This window comes from Mustela nivalis (genome assembly GCF_964662115.1).
Source record: "Mustela nivalis genome assembly, contig: HAP1_SCAFFOLD_165, whole genome shotgun sequence".
NCBI classification, from domain to species: domain Eukaryota; kingdom Metazoa; phylum Chordata; class Mammalia; order Carnivora; family Mustelidae; genus Mustela; species Mustela nivalis.
The window spans coordinates 1,271,611-1,286,780 of NW_028136460.1; the positions used below are offsets into that span (position 1 = coordinate 1,271,611).

Below are 15,170 nucleotides of genomic sequence, written 5' to 3' on the forward strand. Positions count from 1 at the left end.
CATAGCAGCTGAATCCTCAGTTCTGTTCAAGTGAGCCTTGCAGACCATCGATATAAGCCATTAATTTTCCTTTGATTAAAGAGACTTGGTCAACAGGGTTATACCCATTAACACAGTAGGTAGAGATAAATAATGGTAACAAGGAGTGCTGTCCATTGCTCCTCCTTAAGGATTAGCTATAATGTATAATGTCACTCTCTCATGCAAAGGATGACAAACCTCAGAGAGACGGGATGATATACCAGAGGACTTGTTGTTTCTGATATCTCTAGATATTTCAGAGGAAATAGGAAAACTTTGCCATCTCTGGAGAAAGATTGGCCTAAAAGATCATTTTCCTGGGCCACTCTTCTAGGTATTTAGTGAAGGCATTGTCATGTCCTCTCATCAAATCCAGAGATGGAAGAGGCGGGTAAGCTCTAATTCACAAGGATAAAGACCCAATTCAAAGAAGGACATTTTAGGAAACCCACCCAATGTCATTTCAATAAGGAAAGATAATAAACAATATAATTCTTTCCTTTTCTCCCTGTGACTTCCTTTGGTTTTGAGAGGGCCACATTGTTTTCCTATGAATTGATGTTGTTGTTGCTATCTGTTGAGAAAGCCTGCCTATCATCCATCATCCATTTTTGACAGAGTATTCACGGATGCTTTAGTTGCATGGACGTCCTAGTGCTCCTCCTAATATATGCCACAGCTCCTGACCACCCATTTATCAGTTCTCTTTTCGATAGCCCTCAGCTGGATTCTCAGAGTCCTGAGTCACTCCTGGTGGGTCTCCTTCTCTGACTTCTTGCCCTTTATTATTCCCTTCCTTAAGTGGGCCAAGGTATTCCTCCCGAGGCACATATTGTGGGTAGCCATATGACATTTCCCTTTGTTTGCTTGCCTTTTCCATTTCCCAACAGCAGGGCATGGGACATTCATGTCAAGGCAAGGTCCAGGGGTTCATTCACTCGACGGCAGAGGAATACTGTGGTGCCGAAATGGACCCAAACTTCCTGATCCACTAGTCCTTGCAAGGGCATTGCGGCTCACTCCAAAGGTCTGCTCGAATGGGCCTTGCAAGCCTTCGGTATAGGCCGTCCCTTTCCTTCTGACTAAAGAGACTTGGTCCACATGTTTATACCCGTTACCACAACAAGTACAGTTAACTAATAATAACAACGGGTTCGGTCCAGGCCTCTTCATTGAGAGTTATCTCAGATGCAGAATATCACTCTCCTCAAAGACTTTGCAAAGGTATTTAAGGGAAAGCCAGGTAGACAGAGGCCTCATCCCTTAGCCGTGTGTTTCAGAACACTAGGAGACGAGGCCACAGACAGCACCATATATCGATGCCCTCACCTTTTACCTCGGAAAGGGACTTTCCGTATCTTAGTCATCACTGACCCATAGGCAAAAGACGCTGACAAAGTACGCTCGCACCCACAGGACGACAAACCCCACGGAGAGCTGCTTATACCCGCGAGGCCTCACCTTTTCTTGAGATATCTAGAAATTGTAGTGTAAAAGGACACCTTGCCGTCTCCGGGGATATGTTGGCCTAAAGGAAGATATACTGAATGTCATTTTCCTTCCTCTATGTCTCCAGAAAGGGGAAGTTGGACATTAACCCACAAGACATCCTGAGTTCTTGATCAGGTTCAGAGGGCTCTTGTTCTGTCCTTCCCGGGGCTTCCTACTTAAAGCCATAGGACACCAAGGTCATGGGAGAGGGACAGCTGCTTCAGTGAAGCCAGCATCTGTGATGTCACAAAGCTCTGAGGTCATAGCAACCACTCCTCATCAACCCAGGCCTGATCACTACACTTGACTGGAGTAGTCATGGGTGGGCCAAGAGGACCCCAAGCCATCCCAAACCGCTGGAGCCGCCTGGGTCTCTCACCAAGGCAGTTTGCGAAGCGAGTTGGTGTCAACTTCTCCATGGCCCAATTCGTAGTATTTGGTCGTGAGTGTCAGCACCAGCCCTCTGGACCTCGGATAAAGGCAAGGATCCCTCATTCCATCTTAGCCACGATAGGCCAAGAAACTAACAGACCACAAGCAATGCCTCAGGGGAGGAAATCCGAGCCCTGCGTAAGGGTTAGACCCTCCCACCAAATCATGGAGCATCTCAACAGGAAAAGGTCCACCCAAGGGAAGCTCAAAGTGAACCCCCGCAACCGTGCCAAAGACATGTCTGGAGTCTTCCACAGAAAGCACACGAGTACCTCAATGGTCTCCAGAAACGGTGCCAACAAGGCCTCCCAATCTTCCAAAAAGACCATGCATCCAAGGCAGAGTCAACACCCTAGAACCTTAGGTCCAGGACGGACTCATGTTCTTGGAGTCCACAGAAGCCAACGGAGAGCATGTTGGAAGAGACCCATAGCCCAATGAAGCCAACTGAAAGACTTCCGTGCCCATTTCAGGAAGACAACTTGTATGTGCAAAAGGACGCATTGAAGAGGATTCGAATGTGGAAGAACCTTGAGCACTCCCTCATGGTGGATCAGCTACCCTCTGTGGAACTGCATGGAGATGTGGCAGCACAAGCCTGCCTTCACCCTCTCATGACCATCCCCCAAATGGTTACATGCGATAAGCAAACTGTGCCCCTTGCAGAAGATGGGCATGTTCCAATGGAGCCCCGAGAGGAAGCACAATGTGTTAACAAGGGGTCAGTACAGCGCAACAGACAGCAGATTCTGCAGGTTGGTGTGGTGATCCAGGAAGGCAAAGAACAGTACAATGAACAAGGGAGCTCCGAGCGAAGGTTGGGCATTTTAGGATGGTGGGAGTTTCTCTGTACCTGGCTGCCCTCGATAGGTACCTAGGTCCAAATGCAATAAAACATCCTTTGGCCCCAGTCAATTATTGCGCACTGTTTTTGTCTTTGTTATCTTGTCCGACGTGCACATGCACGTATTGGACAGAGAGGCAGATAGATCCCAATCAGGGCGTGTGGCAGGATAGGGAGAAGCTTACGTGCCCCTGAGCAGAGAACCTGAGTACAGAGTCAATACCAAGACCCTGGAATCATGAGTTGATCTGAAGGCCGCCTCTGAACTGATGGACACAACCCGGACCCAAACATTGACTTCTGAATTCCTCCTGGTTCTAGACAGAACCGCTGCTCTGTCATTGTTCAGAAAGGCAGGGGATAAGGATTTTGGCTTGGGCTGGTGTTGCTTGAGCTATCCGGCCTGCTTCGAGAGCTGGTATAGCTTTTCGTCTTGAAGTCAGTGACTGGGCTATGGACAAACTATTCTCCGATGCCTATTTTCCTAAAGAGAATACCTCCATGCCTAGATTTTCCAGGGGTAATGGCACTATGTCTTTAGGTGCTCCGCTTCTGTGGAAGGTGTTGGGAGTCCTCTGTGCCTCTGATTCTGGACCACTTTCTCTGCTCCCAGATGAGGGTCCTTTTCAGCCCCGAGTTCTCCAATCTAGGATAAGCCCTCTTTTCTTTCTCTCACTCTTACTTCACCTACAAGAGGCACCTCTTTCATTAACTTGGTGATTCCCTAAGCTCACTATCATGTTCCATCAAAGAATACATTCAAATGGCCAACAGACACATGAAAAAATGCTCCACATCACTCGGCATCAGGGAAATACAAATCAAAACCAGAATGAGATACCACCTCACACCGTTCAGAATGGCTAAAATGAACAAGTCAGTCAATGACAGATGCTGGCGAGGATGTGGAGAAAGGGCAACCCTCCTACACTGTATGTGGGAACGCAAGCTGGTGCAACCACTCTGGAAAACAGCGTGGACGTGCCTCAAAAAGCTGAAAATAGAACTACCCTATGACCCAGTGCTTGTAGTACTGGGTATATACCCTACAGATACAAACGTGGCATTCTGAAGGGGCACATGCACCCAAATGTTTATAGCAGCAATGTCCACAATAGTTAAACTATGGAAAGAAACTAAATGTCCTTCAACAGATGAATCAATAAATAAGATGTGGTATATATGTTCAATGGAATACTATGCAGCCATCAAAAAAATGAAATCCTGCTATTTGTGATGACGTGGATGGAACTAGAGGGTAATATGCTTGGCGAAATAAATCAATCTGAGAAAGACAACTATCATATGATCTCCCTGATATGATGAAGTGGAGATGCAACATAGGCAGTTTCGGGCGTACGAAAAGAAAAATAAAAAAAGATGGTATTAGGAGGGAGACAAACCATAAAAGACTGAATCTCACAAAACAGACTGAGGGTTGCTGGGGGGAGGTGTGTTGGGAGAGGATGGTGGGGGTATGGACATTGGAGAGGGCAGGTGCTATGGTGAGTGATGGTGAGTGCTGTGAAATGTGTAAACCTGGTGATTCACAGACCTGTACCCCTAGGGATTAAAACACATTATATAAAAAATTTTAAAAAATAATTTAAAAAACCCATTAAAGAAAAAACACAGATTGCAAGCCCAGAGCTAATCTCATATTCAATCAAAACTTTTGAAAGTTTTCCCCTTAAAGATCAGAAGAAAGACAAGTGTGTCCATTTTCACTACTCTCATTTGACACAGTAGTGGATGTCATAGCCAGAGAAACAAGGAACACATAGAAATAAGAGACTCCAAAAAAAAAAAAAAAAGGAAGAAGTAAAATTTTCTTTTTTTGGATAACATGAACTTACATGTTAAAAAATCCTAAAAAATTCACAATAAATTTGAATAAACAAATTTAGTAAAATTACCAAATACATGATCAATATATAAAAAAAAGAATTTTGTTTTGTTTCTTTTTTTTTTTATGGACTGCTTCCCAGTTTGTCATGTCATCCTTGTTCAGTGATCACGCTAATCTTCTCTGCACCATTCCAATTTTAGTATATGTGCTGCCAAAGTAAGCACAAGACAGGAGCATTTTAACATTCTAATGATGAACTATCTGAAAAAATAAAGAAAACAATCTAATTCACAATAGCATCAAAAATAATAAAATACTTAGGAATAGATTTAACTAAGAAGATGAAAGATCTGTACTCCATAAACTATGACATTGATAAAGAAATTGAAGGTGACAGAAATGGAAAGATAGCTCATATTTATGAATGGTAAGAATTAACATTGTTAAAATGTCCATACTACCGTAAACCATCTGTAAATCCAATTCCTATCAAAAATCCAATGTTAGGGGCGCCTGGGTGGCTCAGTGGGTTAAGCCGCTGCCTTCGGCTCTGGTCATGATCCCAGGGTCCTGGGATCGAGCCCCGCATCAGGCTCTCTGCTCAGCAGGAAGCCTGCTTCCTCTTCTCTCTCTGCCTGCCTCTCTGCCTGCTTGTCATCTCTCTCTGTCAAATAAATAAATTAAAAATCTTAAAAAAAAATCCAATATTATTGTTTTACAGAAGTAAGTAAAGAATCCTAAAGTTTATATGAGACCATGAAAGACAACAAATAATCAAAGCAGTTCTGAGAAAGAATGAAGAAGGGAGATTACACTTCTTGATTTGAAACTATACTACAAAGCCCTCATGCTCAAAACAATAAAGTATACTGGCATAAAAACAGACCAATAAACAAGTAGAACAGAATTGAGAGTCCAGAAATAAATCCTTTCATACAGTCACCTAATATTTGACAGGGGCCAACATATGTAATGGGGAAAGATAGTCTGTTCAATAAATGATATTTAAAACTGAATAGTCACATAAACAGTATGAAAAGGGAACCTTATATCACTCATAAGTCTGAACTTGAAATAGATTAAAGACTTAAAGGTGATGCATGAAACTAAATTTCCTAAAGGAAAACATAGGAAAAATTCTCCTTGACATTGGTCTTGCCAATAGTTTTTTGGATACCAGACCAAAAACACAAGCAAAAAAAGCAAAAATAAATAAATGGTATTACATCAAACTAACGTTTCTGCATTGCCAAAAAAAGGGAGAGAGAATGAAAACACAATCCACAGAATGTAAGAAAATACTTACGAACTTATATCTGAAAAGAGGTTAATAACCAACAGATACAAATAGAAAAAAATATATGATTAAAAAAATAGCAAAAGGATCTCAATAGACTTTTTTTTCAAAAAAGTTATATAAATGACCAACAGGAGCATTAAAAAGTGCTCAACGTAAAAATCTCAGGGCAAAGTCCTTATGTTGTTGTTGTTGTTGTTTACCTCTGAAAAACACAGCAAGATATTAGAATATATACTACCAAAAAATTGAAACTAACCAATTTTGGTAAATATTGGGGAAAACGGGGAACTTATGCACTGTAATAGGGATATAAATTTGTATGGAAAACAGTATGGAGATTATTCATATTATTAAAAGTAAAATTACCATATGATTCAGTAATCCCACTTCTAGGTATCTATCTAAAGAAAACGAAGTTCACTGTTCAAAGACATATCTGCACTCTTATGTTTATTATAAAATTATTAACTCTAAGCAAGAGATGGAAATAACTTCAGTATCCATTAATGGATGAATGAGTAAAATAAGTATGGTAAATATATACTACGGAATACTACTTAACCATGAAAAATTAAGAAATACTGCCATTTACAACAGCATGGATGGATCTTGAAGGTATTATTCTAAGTGAAATATTTCAAAGATTTTATATATTTTTTTAATTTATGTATTATGATATCCCTTACATACAGAATCTGAGGAAAAGGAAAACTAATGGAAACTTAGAGTTGAGTTGACAAGGGGTGAACCTGGGGTGGAGTAAGGTGGTCCAAGGGTGCAAACTTGCAACTATAATATGAAAAAGTTCTGGGGATCTAATGTACAGCATGATGATCATAGTTAATAAGATATACATACTTTTTTTTATTGTGCTTCCCTTTATTAAACTTTGCATATATCACATTCTTACAAGTTGAAAGTTTATAGCAATCTTGTATAAAAGAGGTCTGCTGCCACCATTTTTCTAACAACATTTGTTCATTTTGTGTCTCTTTGTCACATGTTGGTAATTCTTGCAATATATCAAGTTTTTTCATTATTATTGTATTTGTTATGGTGATCTGTGATCAGTAATTATGACCCACTGAAAACTCAGAACTAGTGTACTTAAGGTATATACATTGTTTTTCTTTAAAAACATAATGCTTTTGAACAGTGCAGTATAGCTTTTATTTTTTATATGCACTGGGAAACATAATTTTTTATATGCACTGGGAAACCAAAAAATATAATAATTTGACTTAGTTTATTGAGATAATCACTTTATTGAGGCAGTCTGGAACAAAACCCACAAGACCTCTGAAGTTTATCTCTACTATACTATATACATAAAAGTTGCTAAGAGAGTAGATCTTAAAATTCCTTATTATAAATGCATAAAAAACAGTGGCAACTATATGAGATAGTAGATGTATTAACATTTTTATGTAGATTATATTGCAATAAAGATGTATACCAATTTATCAAATTGTACAAAATTTACACAATGTTAAAAGTTTGCAATGTTATAAGAAATCATTTCTTAAATTTACAAATATGTCGATTTTTTTCAATAAACCTGGAAAAAACTTTTTGTAGAATTAATCTATTTTTCAAAAAAGGAATTAAGGCAGTAGAAACTGCAACTAACTCTGAAATAATAGAATATAAAATCCATTTTCGTTATATACACTGTGACAAAAACTATTACTTAGTTTACAATGGAGGAGTACTTATGAAACATGAAGGATGGTCTATAAATAAGGCTGAAAGAGCTCAGTTTTAAGGTTTAAATTTAAAATCTTCTTTTGAAATACTAAACTGACCACCCAGTGTTCCAAACATCAATGTCTTAACTGCATGAATTTATTTCATACAACTCTATAATCTAGTTTCATAAGAAAACAGCATGCAAATTTTGAATAAGACAGACTTGCTTAAGTTTCATGTTCAACAGTAAAGGATACCTCCCTAAAAACAAATAGAAGACAAATCAGCATATTTATTATGATAATTATTATTCATAAAGAGATTCATATTGAATTAGGGAATATATATCCTCAGAGGGGGTAAAGTAAAATGAAATTTATTTTGGTAAATGTGTCTATGAATAGTCAATACAATGCCTCAATATAAATGAATATTACCATTTTGAACAATTTAATTACTATTACTAGAATTATTATAAGTATAAAAATAGCTATCATTTTAGCATGGAATATGAGATTCTCATGCTCCATGCTTCATCACATACACACAACAACGCAGCATAATAAGTATTATCATCACCATTTCATGGGTGAAAAAACTGAGGCTAACACATTTGGATAACTGGTTTATGATTACATGGGTAGCAAAAATGCATCACACTAATTTAGGCTTTATGATTTCAGAATTGTACTCTTACCATTGCACATTCTATTACTCTGTAAATACTTGGCCTGTTTTCATTTGGTTCTCTAATTTTATTCATGTGGTGATGGCTTAAAGCTTCATTTAAAGGAAGCTTAAAAATTTCATTTAACCAAAAGCTCCCAAGAATTAAAAATGTCATTGATCTAATGTAGACATGGATATCATTAGTTAATGGGTAACTATATATTTTCCACTCTAGTGAGATAAAAGAGTATTTTTCTAAGTTTTAGTCTCTCAGTGTTAAAAAGGACTTTGTTAAAATAGAAATATTTAGACAAAGGTGATCAAAAGTCTGGATCAGGTCACCTTAAGGTAAATATTAGGAAACTGAGGAAACAAATGGAGATTTGAACACTGAGCTATGATATAATGAATGGTTTCAAGTATTTAGTAGAGTATAGAAAAGCCCTTTAAAGCCTGGTCTTAGCCTAGCATTGCAGCTTCTGGGATATCTATCTATCATCTATCTATCTAGATATAATGTGAAAACTTTTTTAACTTAAAGATTTTGAGAAATAGAACATAATCAGCACCATAGAAGATCTGTTTATGATAACAACCTAGCCCCTCCTCCCAGTTTGTTAATATTCTCTCTTATTTAATGTAACATTGTGCAAATAGACCACTACTGATCTGCCGTTATGAATGAAATAGCTATAATCATCTGTTTGCATATCCTGGTGAAAATATTCATTTAGTTCCATGTTGTATTTCTAGGAATGGACCAAATTTTTATTTTTATTTTTAAGTTTTCTAAATATTGTCCAACTTACCTCAAATGTTTTTATTATGGGCACTTTCATTCTTTCACATTCTTGCAAGGCAATTTTACTGTTGCCCAATATGGTAAGTGTGTAATAGTATGTCATTTTAGGTTTTAATTTATTATTAATTTAATTTAATTTAATTCCAGATTCATAATAAAGATAAACAGTTTTTATATATGAGTGGCCATTTGGATTACCCTTTCTGTAAAGTGCATGCTCAAATCTTTTGATATCTTAACATTGTGTCATACTGACTTCTTTAATAGTAGATTTTCTGAATGAACTTTAAGCTGTGTAGGTCTTCTCTATTTTATTTTGAACTTGTTTTCATTTCAAAATCTTTATATTTATTTTCATAATCTGCTTTTATTTTTCTTTGTCTATTATCTATCTATCTATCTATCTATCTATTTATTTGCAAGCAAGAGAGAGCGAGCAAGTGAGAGTGCAGGGAGGGATAGAAAAAGAAGGGAAAATAATCTTAAGCAGACTCCAGGCTCAGCACAGAGCCCAACTCTGGGCTCTATTTCACAACCCTGACATCATGACCTGAGCCAAATGAAAGAGATAAAATAAAATTAAGGTGTTAAAAAAAAAAAAGAAAAAGAATTTGAGGTTTAATTAAGTGAGCCACCCAGGCACCCCTGTGGTATCTTAAATTAGCTGTCATATTTTTAAAGTTCTAGAGTATCCATTTGTTCATTTATAAAACCTTTCTAAATATCATTTTTAGTGTCAGTTTTTGGTTCAATTTGCTTCCCCTCTCATTTTTTGAGCAGAGTAATCAAGCCATTTTACAATCTTTATTGATCATTTTAACATCATACTTAATCCCATTTTGTCTATCAAATCTTGTTAATGGTTTTTCTTTGTGTGCTTTGTTACATTTTGCTATGTTCAAGACATTATATTTGAAACTCTTATTGAGTAGGGATAATTAAGAGCTATAATAATGGTATGGTCCCCCTTGGCAGGATTTTCTCTTATATCTGAGACTCTACAAGACAATCATACTACAAATTCAGTGATTGACTTTCTCAGTTTACACAGAAGGCAAGGTAGGCTATAGTCTTATTTCTGCTTCTCCTTGTGCTTTGGGGATCTCAAGTTAAATTTGGGTTGTACCAAAGTCCTCAAATTTGATTGCTGCTGGATTTTGAATTTTGTTTCTCTAGTATCAAGAGTCTATGAACAACACAGCTCAGTGTGTTTTAGCAGTTTCAAATGCTCCCATAGCTAAAATGGCTTCAGGGCATAAATCTCTAGGCTCTCATTGTATTTCGTATTTTGGCCCAGTAATCCCTCACTTATTTTTATAATCATTCTGATATTTTTAACTTTAAAAGCTATTTTGTCTGGATTTTTAGTAGTCTTAAGTAGGAGTTTTTAGATCACCATTACTAGAAGCAACAACAAATATACATGAAAATATCTGCAGTAGTTTATCACATCTTTATGGCTTTGAACTTCCATAAGCTGAGGCATCCTTCTCTAATCACTTAGGCAAACTCCAATTTACCCTTTAATACAACCCAAGAATTGCTTCATTTAAGAACATGTTCAGGGATGACTCTTCCCCACTGTTCTTACCAACATTCCCACACACTCTTTGCTACCCACACCTTGTTTATGAACTTTCGTTAGGTATATCAGCGTGACCAGAATTTTGCTCTATTGTATTTTTGTCCTTTAGAGCTTTAATTAAATATGAATTCCATAGAAAGTCTGTCCCTTTTCTTTCAAACCTGGGTTAGTTATTTCTTCTCATTCTTTGTCAGAAGTTACTTTATTAGAGAAACTTATAGCTCTATTGTGACTTTGGAGCCTTTACAGTTTTTCGACTGGAAAAATCACCCATCCCTGAGATTTTTACGCAGCTTCCTAGCTGATATTATTCAGAAATCTGTTCAAAACATACTTTTTCAGGGAGGCCCTTTGGACCACTCAGTTTAAAAACCTCTTCTCAATCACTGCTCTTTTAAAAATGTGCTTATTTAGTTCAAATATGCATCTCTATTAAAGAAAAATCAGTACGATTTTTTTTTTAAAGTTGGCTTACCTATTATCTATCTCTCCCATTAAAATGATTCCTCTGCCCTGGGGTTTTGTTGTGCTCATTTTAGGCCAGGCACTCAATAAATTGTCTCTGAATGATTGAATTGTTTGACTCCCTTGCTAGATTCTCAACTTCATGAGGCCAAGGATTGTTCTATTCAGTCCTTCTTTATCCTCAATGTCTGTTATATTGCAGTCACTTACGTGACTAATGGGAAAAATCACAGAAAGAAAGAGTTAAAACTACAGGAAAACCCTGTAGGTTCAATAACACAAAGCTTTCTAAAATTATTTAGCCCAGGAATTGAATACTGGCTGCACTTTTGATTTTTTTTAAATGGTATTGAATTTAATTTAAATGGAAATACTGGAATGGTAGAATAATAAAAAAAATTATAAAAGCAACTTGCTCCTTAAAGTAAGAATTATATAGGGCATCTCTTCTAGAAGCAAAATTTTCAAATGTCAAACATCTGAAAGCATAGAAGGAGAAGTAAGAGTGTGAATTGTACTTCAATGCTCTTTTCTTTATATTCAGCAAACAGCTTCATTCACACACCTTTCCAATTTTTTCAACTCTTTTGACAAAGCCTTCAGAGGAGTTACTGCTGATGACAACCATCACAGCCTAACAGGAGAAATTTTATAAAGAAAAATAATAGCATGTTTTTCCCAAATTGTTAAGGATATGGTGAAGCTCTGTCGGATTCAAAGGAGGAATGTGCAATTCCATGCTATATATAATAATAACTTATTTTAATAGTGGCTTTGCAATTTTTCAGATATATCCATTTACTGAAACCACTATCAAATAAACAAAAACAAACAAATGAACAGGGGTTCGAGACAGAAATTATCTAATCTAAAAATAGCACATGTTCACAGAATACACAACACATATCCCAAGTACTACTATAGGTTTCAAGTAATAGTCAAAACAATAGTAAAAATGATTCAGACCACACCAGTCAAATCATAAATGGGACCTTAACTGTAAATCCTTATCTTTAGATCAAAGCGGGTAATTGGGGGCTGAAGATACATTATAGAACTAATATGTTATAGAACTCCTCTGAAATGAGTCATTTATTCCATCACTTTTCCTGCACAGCTGCTGACCCATGTTTTGGTTCCTGGAAATAGCTGCTACCCTGTCATACTTCTTAAAAGCACATATAACTCTACTCATTCCTCCATTCCTCTGTGACTGTCACTGTGTTAAAATGTGGAGTCAGCTGACTCACTTGTGATGGTAATAAAGTAGATGAGTTTGCAAAGTATTTTGTTATTTCTAAAAATGCAAAGACCAAATTACATTGAAATCATAAGGGGTGTTTCAGGGAGAGCTGTAGGATGTGGTTTCTTGTGTAATCCACAGAGATTAGCTCCAACACATATTTAAACTCTCCTCTAGGAGTAACCTTAGTGGTAAAGCAAGAAGATAAACAGATGTATACACACCCTGGCACAAAATTATCACTTATGTTTGGCTTCCTAGTCTCCTCGTGTTACTTATTTATCTTAACTTCTCTCTGAAATCAGGGAACACAGAATCTCAATCAGTAGACATTTTTCTACTGAATTACCCAATAGTCCGATCATACCCATAATACTTTTTAAAATTATTTCACTCATAATCCCAAATCTGCTTTGCTTCCTCATATTAGTACACTATAATTTGATTTCAAAATGAGGACAGTTGTCAGTAATGCCACATTCATTCATCTATTTTACAATTCCATGTGCTTATAACTATGAAGATATGTTAATAACATCCATTCCAATAAGCCACCCTAAATTTATTATCATGAAACAAGACCTCAAGAAAGAGAATTCAAAATCATCCATGTATTTGCAACTTATTGCAATAAAGCCTTTATCAATAGACTTCCCTGTGCACATGGTGGTCAAATTGCTGGTGAAAACCAGCCAGATCTATTACAAGCTTTCTCATGGCTTCTAGGTAACCCAAGTGAGCCTTTATTGATACTGGGAAGGGATAAAGCAGGGAAGGGATAAACAGTGCTATAAGATTTGGCTAGACAAAAGTAATGACTCTCATTACAAAGTGAGTATTTTTTTTTCAAGCTTTAGTTCAGTTTATTTTTCTTGTATAAAACTATGTAGTAGCCACAGCTGGAGCCTGGGTCCTCTGAACAGAGACTCTGGTGTGGGTCTTCACAAGATGGTCCGTGAACTCCTGATAGGGAGACTTGGTGAACACAGTCTCCTTCCAGAGATCAGGGGTGAGATAGCTGTAGGTCTTGGAGATGGCATCGAAAGTAGCCTTGGCAAAGTTCCCTAGGGTGGCAGTGCAGCCCCTGGCCGAGGTGTAGCAGTCGTCAATACCAGCCATCATCAGCAGTTTCTTGGGCACAGGGGCTGAGACAATGCCAGTGCCTCTGGGGGCGGGGATGAGACGCACCAGCACAGAGCCACAGCGGCCAGTCACCTTGCACGGGACAGTGTGGGGCTTGCCGATCTTGTTCCCCCAGTAGCCTCGCCGCACAGGGACAATGGAAAGCTTCGCCAGAATGATGGCTCCGCGGATGGCAGTGGCTACCTCCTTGGAACACTTGACACCCAAACCGACGTGTCCATTGTAATCTCCGATGGCGACAAATGCCTTGAACCTGGTCCGCTGGCCCGCGCGCGTCTGCTTCTGCACAGGCATGATCTTCAAAACCTCGTCCTTGAGGGAGGCTCCCAGGAAGAAGTCGATGATCTCAGACTCCTTGATGGGCAGGGAGAAGAGATAGATCTCCTCCAGGGACTTGATCTTCATGTCTTTGACCAGGCGGCCCAGCTTGGTGACGGGGATCCACTCCTTGTCCGCGGCCTTGCCCCCGCGAGCTCCGCGGCCTCGGCCCCGGCCCCGACCACGGCCCCGGCCCCGGCCCCGGCCCCGGATGCCGCTGCCGAAGCCACCGCGGAAACCGCCGCGGCCTCCCATTCCAGGGCCCCCGGGCCCTCCGGGCCCTCCCGCAGCACCGGCGTCATCCGCCATTTGGTGTTCTCTCGGAGAGGAAACAAAGTGAGTATTTTAAAGCAAAAGAGCCTGTTGGGAATATTGTTTTATAAAATAGTGGTTTTTTTATTAACTTTTTAAAATTCAATTAGGTAACATATAGTGTACCAATAGTTTCAAATGTAGATTTCAGTTATTCATCCATAGCATATAATAGCTAATGCTCAGTACTTACTGTTATAGCTTCTTGAAAGCAGAATTTTAACCCACTGAGCCACCCAGGCGCCCTTGAAAGCAGAATTTTAGATCACATTTTCAGATTACTTCCATGTCGTACAACACTTTCCTGCTAGCAACCTTCAAAACATACTGTTTGTTAGAGGAATTTCTTTAATAATAAATAAATAGGAATTCATTTAAATTTATAAATATATAAAATAAATAGGAATTTATTTAAATATTACACACTGTTTCATTGTTCATAAATAAGGTGATGATATTATAGCCATTAGTTGGTAGCACTGATATATCACTATCTTTTTACTTCTCAGTGCATTCTCTTTACACAAATAGATATATATTTTAAAAAATGTGAATCTGTGGCAAACTTGTAAAAAACCCTATACAGTAAAGTTTATCATTTTAAGTAATCTCAATTATCTTCCTCAATTGTGATAGTATATCCTTCTATCTAGGCCAGATATTGTATGAGGGATTTGAAGAGACATACTTTTCTAAATTTCACTTTTCTCATCTGCAAAATGCTTATCATGATCCTACAAAAAAATACACTTATAATTTTTTGATGAAAATTTATTTATTTATTTTAAGATTTTATTTCTTTATCAGAGAGAGTGGGCGAGAGAGCAAGCACAGGCAGACAGAATGGCAGGCAGAGGTAGAGGGAGAAGCAGGCTCCGGCCGAGCAAGGAGCCAGATGCGGGACTCGATCCCAGGACGCTGGGATCATGACCTGAGCCAAAGGCAGCTGCTTAACCAACTGAGCCACCCAGGCGTCCCTTTTGATGAAAATTTAATCTGTATAAACA

At 38.1% G+C, this 15,170-nt stretch overlaps 1 pseudogene across 1 annotated transcript; it reads right to left on the reverse strand.

Moving 5' to 3' along the window:
- Nucleotides 1-13,228: 13,228 nt before the first annotated feature.
- Nucleotides 13,229-14,183, reverse strand: LOC309857008 (small ribosomal subunit protein uS5 pseudogene; annotated as a pseudogene). Its single transcript has one exon. The product of its transcript is annotated as a small ribosomal subunit protein uS5 pseudogene (transcript).
- Between the last annotated feature and the right edge of the window lie 987 nt (nucleotides 14,184-15,170).